The 10,958-nt window shown below is 37.7% G+C and overlaps 1 protein-coding gene across 1 annotated transcript in view; it reads right to left on the bottom strand.

The window, feature by feature from the left end:
* LOC128659185 (signal transducer and activator of transcription 4-like) overlaps window positions 1–3,494 on the bottom strand; it is a 423,738-nt gene extending 420,244 nt beyond the window's left edge. Inside the window, 1 exon segment of the mRNA XM_053712871.1 lies at window positions 3,380–3,494. The gene's annotated coding sequence lies outside the window, so the exon portion shown is untranslated.
* Between the last annotated feature and the right edge of the window lie 7,464 nt (window positions 3,495–10,958).

The following is a 10,958-nucleotide window of genomic DNA, read 5'->3' as shown; positions in this document are numbered from 1 at the left end:
TCTTGGTTTAGACTCTGGACAGCACTTTGTATTGGTGGATGAATGTATCCACCAATCAGCAAGAACAACCCAGGTTGTTCACCAAAAATGGGCCGGCATCTAAACTTATATTCTTGCATTTCAAATAAAGATACCAAGAGAATAAAGAAAATTTGATAATCAGAGTAAATTAGAAAGTTGCTTAAAATGTCATGCTCTATCTAAATCACAAAAGAAAAAATGTGGGTTCAGTGTCCCTTTAAGGTAAGTATTGTAACTACAGGTGACCTTTTCACCTGTAGCTTTGAAACATTTACTTTCGTTTTAACGAATTTCCCTGAAAATTCGGAACAATAATTATAAATATAGACAGACACACACATACTGTATATATATATATAAATAAAAATACAGTATGTGATATGCTAATTCTGTTGTGTTGCTATAGAATAACACACCAAACAAGCCTTAACATGTTTAAGACAAATAAACTTTTTTATTTATCTTATTATTATTTGGAGTAGCCAATCTGGGCTTTAGTGTGTAGACAACAAGTCTAGTCACGGTCATAAAGTTAGTATAAATACTCCGTTTGGACAAATTTGTGAAAGATATGTAGCGGTGTTTTGTAGGGTTGCCACCTCAGCCATGTTTTCCTGGACACTTATGAGTTACACAGGCTGCAGGGTGTGCCGGGAGGAACATGCATTGTGTTTCTGGACAGCAGTATTCATATTCCTCCCTGCACACCCTGCAGCATGTGTAACTTATAAGTGTTCTGCATTTTAAGGGACGGGTGGCAACCCTAGGTGTTAGCTTGAGAAGTTAGCAGGGTGCTTTTCATGTTCTGAGACATAGACATTGCTTCATTTTCAAAGCTAAATTACATGAAAATTACTTCATTATGCATAAGTAAACATTTTATTTAAAAATCACACTGTGTTTATTGTCCCTTTATAATAGGTATAAAACATGAGACAAGTAGTATAGAATTTTAAAAAATGGATCAATGGTCATATAGCAGAGTTTCCTAGGGGGCGCTAAAGAGCTATAAAAAAAGAAAAGTAAACTATTTGTGCATTAAACACTGAAGTGGAAAAATTAATATACATAAAATAAACAATATTAAAGCTATATGATTATATCAATAAACCAAAACTCCAGAAAATGCTCAAAAGAGTCTGCTGCTCTTCATATAGTCCGTTAAAGGCTCTTCAGATTCTGCAAACAACAAACAAGAGGGGCACCTCATAACATAACCAAACTTCAAGAATGTATTAGTGTAACATAAGAAGCCCATAATGGCACTCACATTTAGTTCAGCACTAAGTTTCTATTAGAAATTAGATCACTGCTATTCCCATTGGCTTTGGATACAGCTTGGTATTGCTCATCTCTCTCCACTACGATCACGTGATCTCTGATTCTGGATGACTGATCTCTCACAGGATGAATCCGTACTCTCAATGTTTCTGTGCTTTGTAAAAAGCTTCTTGAAAATGAGTATCAAACTTGAGATTGACACTGTAAGGAGCTTCAAAAATAATTTGTTCCAATTGTTTAAATATACAAATAATGGTATTGTGTAAAAAACAACAGTTATTTAAAAAGCAATGGCAATCTTTAAAAACAGATTTAAACAGATTTTAAAGATTGCAATCACTTTTTAAAGATTGCAATTGCTTTGTGAATAATTGTTTTTACACAAAAAAGAAATTGTGTTTTTGTATAAAACAAATTTTTTTGGAAGCTCCTTACAGTGTATCTCAAGTTTCCCAGAAGCTCTTTTCTATCATAGAGACAGTGAAAGAGTACGGATTTATTCTGTGAGAGATCAGCGATCCAGAAGCCGACATCATGTGATCAGAGCTCTAACAAGTCCAAGCTGTATCCACATCCCAGAGGGAACAGCAGTGATCTGTTGTTGGTGACCGCCAGCTGGTGGCTGCTTTTTCAGCACTAATTCAAACTTAGTGCTCAACTAAATATGAGTGTCCCATTTTGATTTCTTATGTTTCACTTATACATTCTTTAAAGGGACACTGAACCCAAATGTTTTTCTTTCGTGATTCAGATAGAGCATACAATATTAAGCAACTTTCTAATTTACTCCTTTTATCAATTTATATTCGTTTTCTTGCTATCTTTATTTGAAAAAGAAGGAATCTACGCTTTTTTTGTTCAGAAATCTGGACAGCACTAGTTTATTGGTGGGTGAATTTATCCACCAATCAGCAAGAACAACCCAGGTTGTTCACCAAAAATGTGCCGGCAACTAAACTTACAGTCTTGCTTTTCAAATAAAGATACCAAGAGAATGAAGAACATTTGATAATAGGAGTAAATTAGAAAGTTACTTAAAATTGCCTGCTCTATCTGAAGCATGAAAGAAACAATTTGGGTTCAGTGTCCCTTTAAGTTTGGTTACGCTATGAGGCCACCTCTTGTTTGTTGTTTGAGTTTAGAATTCAGCAGTTTGCCTTTAAAGATCAGATTATGGTGCTGCCATAAAATTAATTGCTTTGCAGAGCCTTACAATTATGAGTTACATTTCAGGCACTTAGCAGTCTGATTTAATGCGTGCAAAGCCAGAGTGAACGAGCATTTAGCTCAGCATGAGGAAATAAATGTATATATGTCTTCCTGGACTAGGCTGACCATATTGCCGCTTTAAAAAGGGACACATATGAAACATACATATGTCAGGGTTCTTATACAAAACATTTCTTTAAACTGCCCCTGAAAACAACCCTGACATATGTATTTTTCATACGTGTCCCTTTTTAAAGCGGCAATATGGTCACCCTATTCCTGGACTGAACGTTTACTTGAAAACATCATGCAAACTGCAGGATTCAGCATTGCATACAAAGTGTAAAGAGTGAGAAACACAGCTGAACAATATGATGAACAAACAAGGAATGTGATATTTATATTATCTGTTCATTGGGCTCAGTGGTCTCTGGTAATAGAAGACAACTCACTGCATAACTGAGAATGGCCTTATACTATGCAAAATGTTCCCTTGCAAAAATACCTGGAAACTAGTGTTAGTTTATCAACTTATTATTAAAAACAGTGCACCTTTTTCTATTGAAGAAGCCAATCAAAGTGTCTTCTATTGTATTAGTGACAGTAATTAAAGGTTACAAATAAACTACTGATTATTTTATTACACAATAAATGTAACTTTGTAACAGCTAAGCAATAAAACTCACTATTTACATGTGGTTACTATTTATAGATGCTATTAAACAACTTCAAACACTGGTCAGTTTTAACCAAATGTTTAACAAACATCATGGTTGTAAAATCATTTAACTATCAACATCAAATAACAAAAATATGAATAATAATAATGTTAAACAATTTGTTACAGTTTACATATTTCTTTACATACCTTTCTGGAGGAGTTTTTTTCAGCAAGTGAGTATACTTGGTCCAAAACTGCTCTTAGTTGCTAATAAAAATCAATTCTAAACTGTCATCACAAAGAAGAATACAGAGCATCTAAGCACGTCTCAGGTTTACTCTGCTGGTAACAGGTAGCACAAGCATAAAGTAATCTGCGTAGCAACTCCCCCTTGTGGATTTCCTGAACGTCATGAGAAACTTAGTTGAAAAAAAAAATCCATTTCTCCCACAAGCATGACATCAGTTGCTTAAAGGTTGCTTAGACTTAGGACAGTTTAGTCAAAATTAAACTTTCATGATTCAGATAGGGCATGCAATTTTTAACAACTTTACAAAAAAAATTATCATCAAATTTGCTTTGTTCTCTTGGTAATGTTTTTTGAAAGCTAAATCTAGGTGGGCTCAAACTGATTTCTGAATGTTGAAAACCACCTCTTATCTCAGTCCATTTTAACAGTTGTTCATAGAGAGTGCTAGTTCATTTATGCCATGTCAATGTGCTCACTCCCGTGGAGTTATTTAGGAGTCAGTACTGTTTGGCTAATATGCATGTCTGTCAAAAGCACTGAGATAAGGGGGCAGTCTGCAGAGGCTTAGATACAGGGTCATCACAGAGGTATTAAGTGTATTAATATCACAGTGCTGGTTGGTTATGCAAAACTGGGAAATGGGTATTAAAAGGGATTTGCTTTCTTATTAAACAATAAACAGTTTCAAGTAGACTGTCCGTTTAATGGGACAATCTACTTGAAAATTGTTATCATTTAAAAAGATAGATAATCCCTTTTTTACTGCATAACAAACACTGTTACATTAATACACTTTTTACCTCTGCAGACTCCCCCCTTATCTCAGTGCTTTTGACAGACTTGCATTTTAGTCAATCAGTGCTGATTCATAATAACTCCATAGGATTGAGCACAATGTTATCTATATGGCACACATGAACTAGCGCTGTCTAGCAGTGAAAACTGTCAAAATGCACTGAGATTAGAGTCGGCCTTCAATGGTATAGAAATTAGTTTGTGCCTACTTAGGGTTAGCTTTCAACAAAGAATACCAAAAGAACAAAGCAAATTTGATGATAAAACAAAATTGGAAAATTTTTAAAATTGCATGCCCTATCTGAATCATTAAAGTTTAATTTTGACTTGACTTTCCCTTTAAATACTGCAGTTGTGAGAGGAGATGTTTTCAAAGAGAGCTCCTGCTAAATATTTCAATAATCCAGCCAAAAAGCCCAAACTTGAGGGAAATTGGTTATAGTATTAAGAGAGGAAAGTTATATACTGAATTGGGACAGTCCGTTACTCAGAAAAAAACATATATTTAAAGGACAAGGGCTGGGCGGTATCACCGCTTCCAGATTGGGGCCTCACACAGTTGGAAACGGAGACAGCAGTGAAGAGGGACTAATAAGTTGCTGCGGAACAAACGGCTCCTGCTATCTGGCAGAATTACACCCACAATTGTACCGGAGGAAGGAGGAGTAGTGGGGAATTTCAGTAAGTGCCGAAAACTGCTATAAGAAGTGGGTCTATGCGGCGGCTGAAGATCAAACCCCCAACACTAAGGTTCAACTTACCTTAGATAGACCCGGCTACTCAGGCGACATATCTGGGGAGCGGACACACCCTTCATCTGACCGGTGGGAGACCGGACTTAAAAAGCGGCAAGAGGAGACCTGTGAGATCATCAGAGGGGAGAAGAAGGAGGCGCCATCTTGACTCTTCATTTCCAGTGCGCAACGCACAGCGATCGCACTACAGAGACAGATCTGAACTCAGCAACCTCCTTCAGCAAATCAATTGCTCAGTCACAGATACCAACGCAGTGTGATAACACTTTCCCCACACGGTTAGGGTACATGTATAAACTCCTACTTTTGTGCCCCTCTCCTGTTCAGCCCAATATATAAAATTTCCATATTAACTTGTTCACTTATTTTGGGCTGCATAAGGCAATGTAAAGGGGGAAGGTTGATGTAGCCCTAGTAAAGATAGCTGGAGCAAAACTATAACTAGCTACTTGGGTAGTTGAATACTTAAAATGTGAATAAACGTGTTGCCATGCTGGGGGATATAACAGCAAAATCACATAGTAACGTATAACCTCACCACTATCCATATGATCTCTATGAGGCAGACATAAGTTTAGATCTTTAGTTATGTTATAGGAACAGTCTGCCTAAATACAAATCCTAAGCAAGGGTCTGGGTCACATTGAATCACATCTTAATAGCAGCTCAGAACAAGCTTCTGCTAAGTCACTAATTGTATCCCCTTAAATCCAACCATCTTCAAGATGGCTTCTAAAAGATCAACAAAGGGAGATAAACCAATAAAAGCTGCAGTCATGTCAACATTATTTAAACCCTCACAGACAAATAAACTACCTACTGACACTGAGGCGGAAGATGAATCAGACACTGACTCTCTACAACCCTTACAAGATAAAAGCCAACTAACAAAAGCTGATCTCAGAAATTTAGTATCCAAGAAAGATATTGCTGATAACTTGGAGAAACTATGGGAAAAAATCGATTCTATACACTCCTCAGTAACCAGCAGTCTATCTGAAATCAAATCAGATTTAATGGATATGGGCAATAGAATCGAAACACTGGAGGACCAGAAGGATTCAGTGGTGGATCAACTAGAGGAAGTCTCACAAACAGTAACTACACAACAACAACTTCTGGAGGATTTTCAAGATAAAATAGAAGACCTAGAAAATAGAAGCAGAAGGAATAATATAAGACTCAAAGGGGTACCGGAGGAAGTAACCACCACAGAGATCCCGGCCTACTTAATCCAACTCTCCACCCAAATTACAAATTCTCCAGCAGACTATGTCTTACATATAGAAAGAGCACATAGAGCTCTGAAGGCCAAGCCTAGAAATAGTCAACCCCCAAGAGACATTATAATTAAGCTAACCTTTTTTCCGGATAAAGAAAAAATCATGCAAGCCGCAAGAAAGAATCCAACATTTAAACACCAAGGTAATGTGATTCAGTTCTACCAGGATCCCAGCATAAGGACTTTACAGAGAAGAGGAGCATTACGTCCTCTCACAATGTTACTCAGAAAACATCAAATTCCATATAAATGGGGGTTCCCATTTGCCCTGGTTATAACAAAGGACTCTAAGACGATTACTCGTAAAGATCCAGAGGATGTGCCAGAGATATGTCAGATCTTAGCTCTGGAACCGCCTACTTTTCCACCATCAGAATCACACTCAGCGAAAAGCAAAGATCCAACCAGACAACCAGACCCGTCTAAATGGCAGACATCCAGCCATAAGAAACAAAAAATAAAAGAAACAAGAGGAAAAATTTCCTAGAGCAAATTATGGAGAAACTAAATTTTACTTGGAATTATACGCATCCGTAAGAAAGTGGGAACAATGGAGGGAGAGCTAGAGAATATAGGACATTGATGACCTAAGATTATTTAGCGGACATCGGCTGATAAAGTCCTATACTCATTGTTTTTACAATAACTCTCCAATCCCTCCAATATTAGAAGTTTTTCTATTGGTTATAGTTACTGATATTTTAAGATGTTATAGAAATATAATTACCCCCACGGTACCATGATTTTTGGTTCCCATGAGTTTAAATAGTTCAAATCCTAATAGTCCCATGTATAGGGACCTTATATTGGTTTTTCTGTCTTTAACATTGTATCTTTTTTTAGTTCCATTTCCCCTCCCAATGATGACATAGTGAAGGCCGCCAGATTTAGCACAGATCATCTACAGAAAGTTCAGCTAAGTACCCAGACCTTTAGACCGCAGGTAATAAGGAATATGTACACCACTCTACAGCACACACCTTTTTATGACTCCTAAAATAAAAATATTATCCCACAATGTAAGGGGATTAAATACAGATGTAAAGAGATGAATAGCGATGTCACAATACATATCCCTACAAGCTAATATACTATTCCTACAAGAGACCCACTTACTCAAAGATAACATTCCCAAATATTGGGCAAAACACTTCAATATACACTATCATGCAACAGCATCTTCCAAAAAAAGAGGTACTTCCTTTCTTATACACTCCTCCCTCAACTTTGTTCATGAAGACACAATAACAGATACGGAACCGAGATATCTGATTGTTAGGGGCCGTATATTAGATTCGGAAATCACTCTATGCAACATATACGCACCAAACGATAATCAACATATCTTTTTCAGACATATTTCTCACCTACTCACACAATGGTCACATACTAAAATAATATTAGCAGGGGATTTCAACATCACCATGACTCCTATTAACCCGACCGATAATAAATCTCTGACCAATAAACAAATAAGGCACAACCGTATAGTTAAATCAATAAAGGAGTCCCTCTTACCTCACTCCCTAATAGAAACATGGAGTACCCTATACGGCAAGACCACTGATACCACCTTTTATTCGGCAGCACACAAATCCTATATTAGACTGTATTATATATATATACGAGCCAGGTCCTACAGCCCTTATTTGGAAGCTCTCAGATTCACGCATGCGTGTGGTCTGATCATTCAATCATCACCTTGCAGGTTGATGGATTCTGGGACCCTAATAGAAGTCAATCATGGACCTTTGACCCGACATACATCAGGAACCCTCAAATACATGATAATGTACTCAAATTATTAACTGAATACTGGCATATAAATACAGACACCACGACCAACCCAATGATCACATGGGCAGCACACAAGGTGGTTTTAAGGGGGATACTTATCAAGGAAAATGCACAACAGAATAAGAAATATAAGCAACACTTGACACAGCTATACAAAGAGATTGAAGAACTGGAAAGACAACACAAAATTACTAAGAAAAAAACCATACAACAAACTCTCCACTCTAAAAAAATGGCGTTAGCTGCCCTCCTTCACGCTCAGGCCACTAGGGCCATCCGAAAAGTGCAATCGCAATATTTCATACTCGCGAACAAACCGGACAGTTACATGGCATACAAAATTAGGGAATGTTGTAAAGTCTCCGTGATTCCCTCGATTGAAACACCAAATAACACTATGACTTCACACCCTCTGGAAATTGTAGACACTTTTGCCACCTATTATGGTGACTTATACGATGGAAGAAGGGTTCATCACAGTGCAGAGACTGAGTCCCTTGTTTCTAATTTCTTCACTCACATCCCATTACAAACTATATCCACAGAGCAGGGGGAGGGTTTGAGTGCACCAATTTCCAATTTAGAAGTGTTAGGTGCTTTTAAAAATCTCAAACCGGGAAAAGCGGAGGGACCAGATGGTTTTTCGGGCAAATATTATAAACTATTTAAAACAACATTGGTCCCACACTTAACCAAGTTCTGTAACTATATTCCACCAGAACTGCTAGCTGCTAAAATAGTAGTAATCCCTAAACCAAACAGAGATCATAGAAAATGTCAAAACTACCCCCTAATTTCCTTAATCAATCAGGATCTCAAAATTTTTACAAAAATAATATCGAATCGGCTGAAAAATATTGTACCCCATTTAGTTCATCCAGATCAAGTGGGATTTATCAAGGGTAGGGAGGCCCCGGACAACATAAGAAGGATTACCAATTTAATCCAGACTCTGGGGAGACGCGAACGCCTTCTCTGCTTCTGTCTCTGGACGCGGAGAAGGCATTTGATAGAATAGATTGGGACTACAATGTCTTAACACTACACAAGATAGGATTTAAAGGGCCATTCATAAAAGCATTGAAAACTATATACTCTTACCCAGGAGCACAGGTGTCATCGGCGGGTTATAAATCTAAATCATTCCCAATTCGAAACGGTACCAGGCAGGGTTGTCCCCTCTCACCATTGCTCTTTGCCCTTTGTATGGAACCACTCGCAACTCAGATTCGTTCAAATGTAGATATAACAGGGATCAAGATAGATGCAGCGGAATACAAGTTGGCCCTTTTCGCTGATGATATATTACTGACTCTGACCAATCCATTAGTATCATTGCCTAATTTATATCATACATTGGAGAGGTTTTCAGCTATTTCGGGGTTTAAAATAAATGCAGAAAAATGTGAAGCACTACCCATCGCAATTTCCAGACAGACCCAGATATGCCTAGAAACAAACTTTAACTTTAAATGGATGAAACATACCCTTAGGAATTTACCTCCCGACTAACTCCAATCAATTATATAGGATCAACTATGTACCACTGTTTCGACAAATTAAACAAGATCTGGTGAAATGGGGGAGTTTTAGTTTCTCCTGGCTAGGTAGAGTAGCCGCGGTGAAGATGAATGTCCTTCCACGAATTATATACTTGTTCAGAACTTTGCCCATTAAAATAATTAGAGCAGACATAGACACAGTGCAGAAAGATATACAAGCATTCATAAGGGGTAGTAAAACGACCAGAATAGCAAGGGCGATATTAAACAGACACAAGACACTGGGGGGGATTAAGGGTCCAAATTTAATAGATTACTATAATGCATCCAGAATAGCTCAGGACACATTGCTCCTGAAGAGATCCAGGGAGGTTGTCTGGCCTTCCCTAGAAGCAAGACTGGGTGGCTGTAGCGAGATAGATTCAATCATCTGGGATCCAGGAAAAATACAGATTAGTAGGGGAATGTCTGGACCTTACACTACAGATCTAACGATATTGACTTGGAACACAGCAAAAACTAAATACAATCTCTTACCCCAACATTCATTATATATACCAATTCGATACATATTGCCTAGTGACCTATGGTCTCAACTCAGGAAATGGGAGAATAAGGGCTTGTATAGGGTAGAAGACTATATGGGAGGGAGAAAAACACTATCATACAACCAGTTACAGACAAAACTTGACCCATTGAAACTACACTGGTACCTATATCTACAGGTAAATTCTGCTATACAGGCCTATCAGAAATATCCCCAAGGGGAAACTACCACAATATTGGAAACGTTCTGTAGTTCAGAAGAACGTACTAAACACTCCATATCAGTCCTATATGTGGCCATACAATCTTCCCAGAATACCACCAAAACATCTATTATGTTAGCGTGGGAAAAAGAACTACATATACAGAAAGAAGTGAAGGAGTGGGAAGCTCTGTTTCAGAGTGCTGACAAAGGTCTATTGAGTGTAGATCTTAAATAAAATATAATTAAGACCATCTATCGATGGTATCTAACACCCATGAGAACAGTGCATATACACCCACATGGAAGTAGACTTTGCTACAGAGGTTGTGGAGAACTAGGAACATATAGGCACATGTGGTGGGATTGTAGGGAAGTTGCAGGGATTTGGAGACAATTGTCATCCTTTCTCAGCCAGATTCTAGATGAAACAGTTGATCTCACATTTCAACAAGCCCTGTTACACGAACATTCCAGCACATACAATAAATATATTAATACATTTATTAGAATTCTGTGCACGGTCACCAGAACATGCATAGCCAGGAGATATTTAACAAAATTCAACACACATACACCATGTATGATCTAGCCTCAGGAATATTAGACAACAAAGAAACAGTACAAAAAGTGTGGTATTATTGGATAAGTAAATAG

Source organism: Bombina bombina, chromosome 1 (genome assembly GCF_027579735.1).
Source record: "Bombina bombina isolate aBomBom1 chromosome 1, aBomBom1.pri, whole genome shotgun sequence".
Classification (NCBI taxonomy): Eukaryota; Metazoa; Chordata; class Amphibia; order Anura; family Bombinatoridae; genus Bombina; species Bombina bombina.
This window is presented reverse-complemented; position numbering and strand designations above follow the sequence as displayed.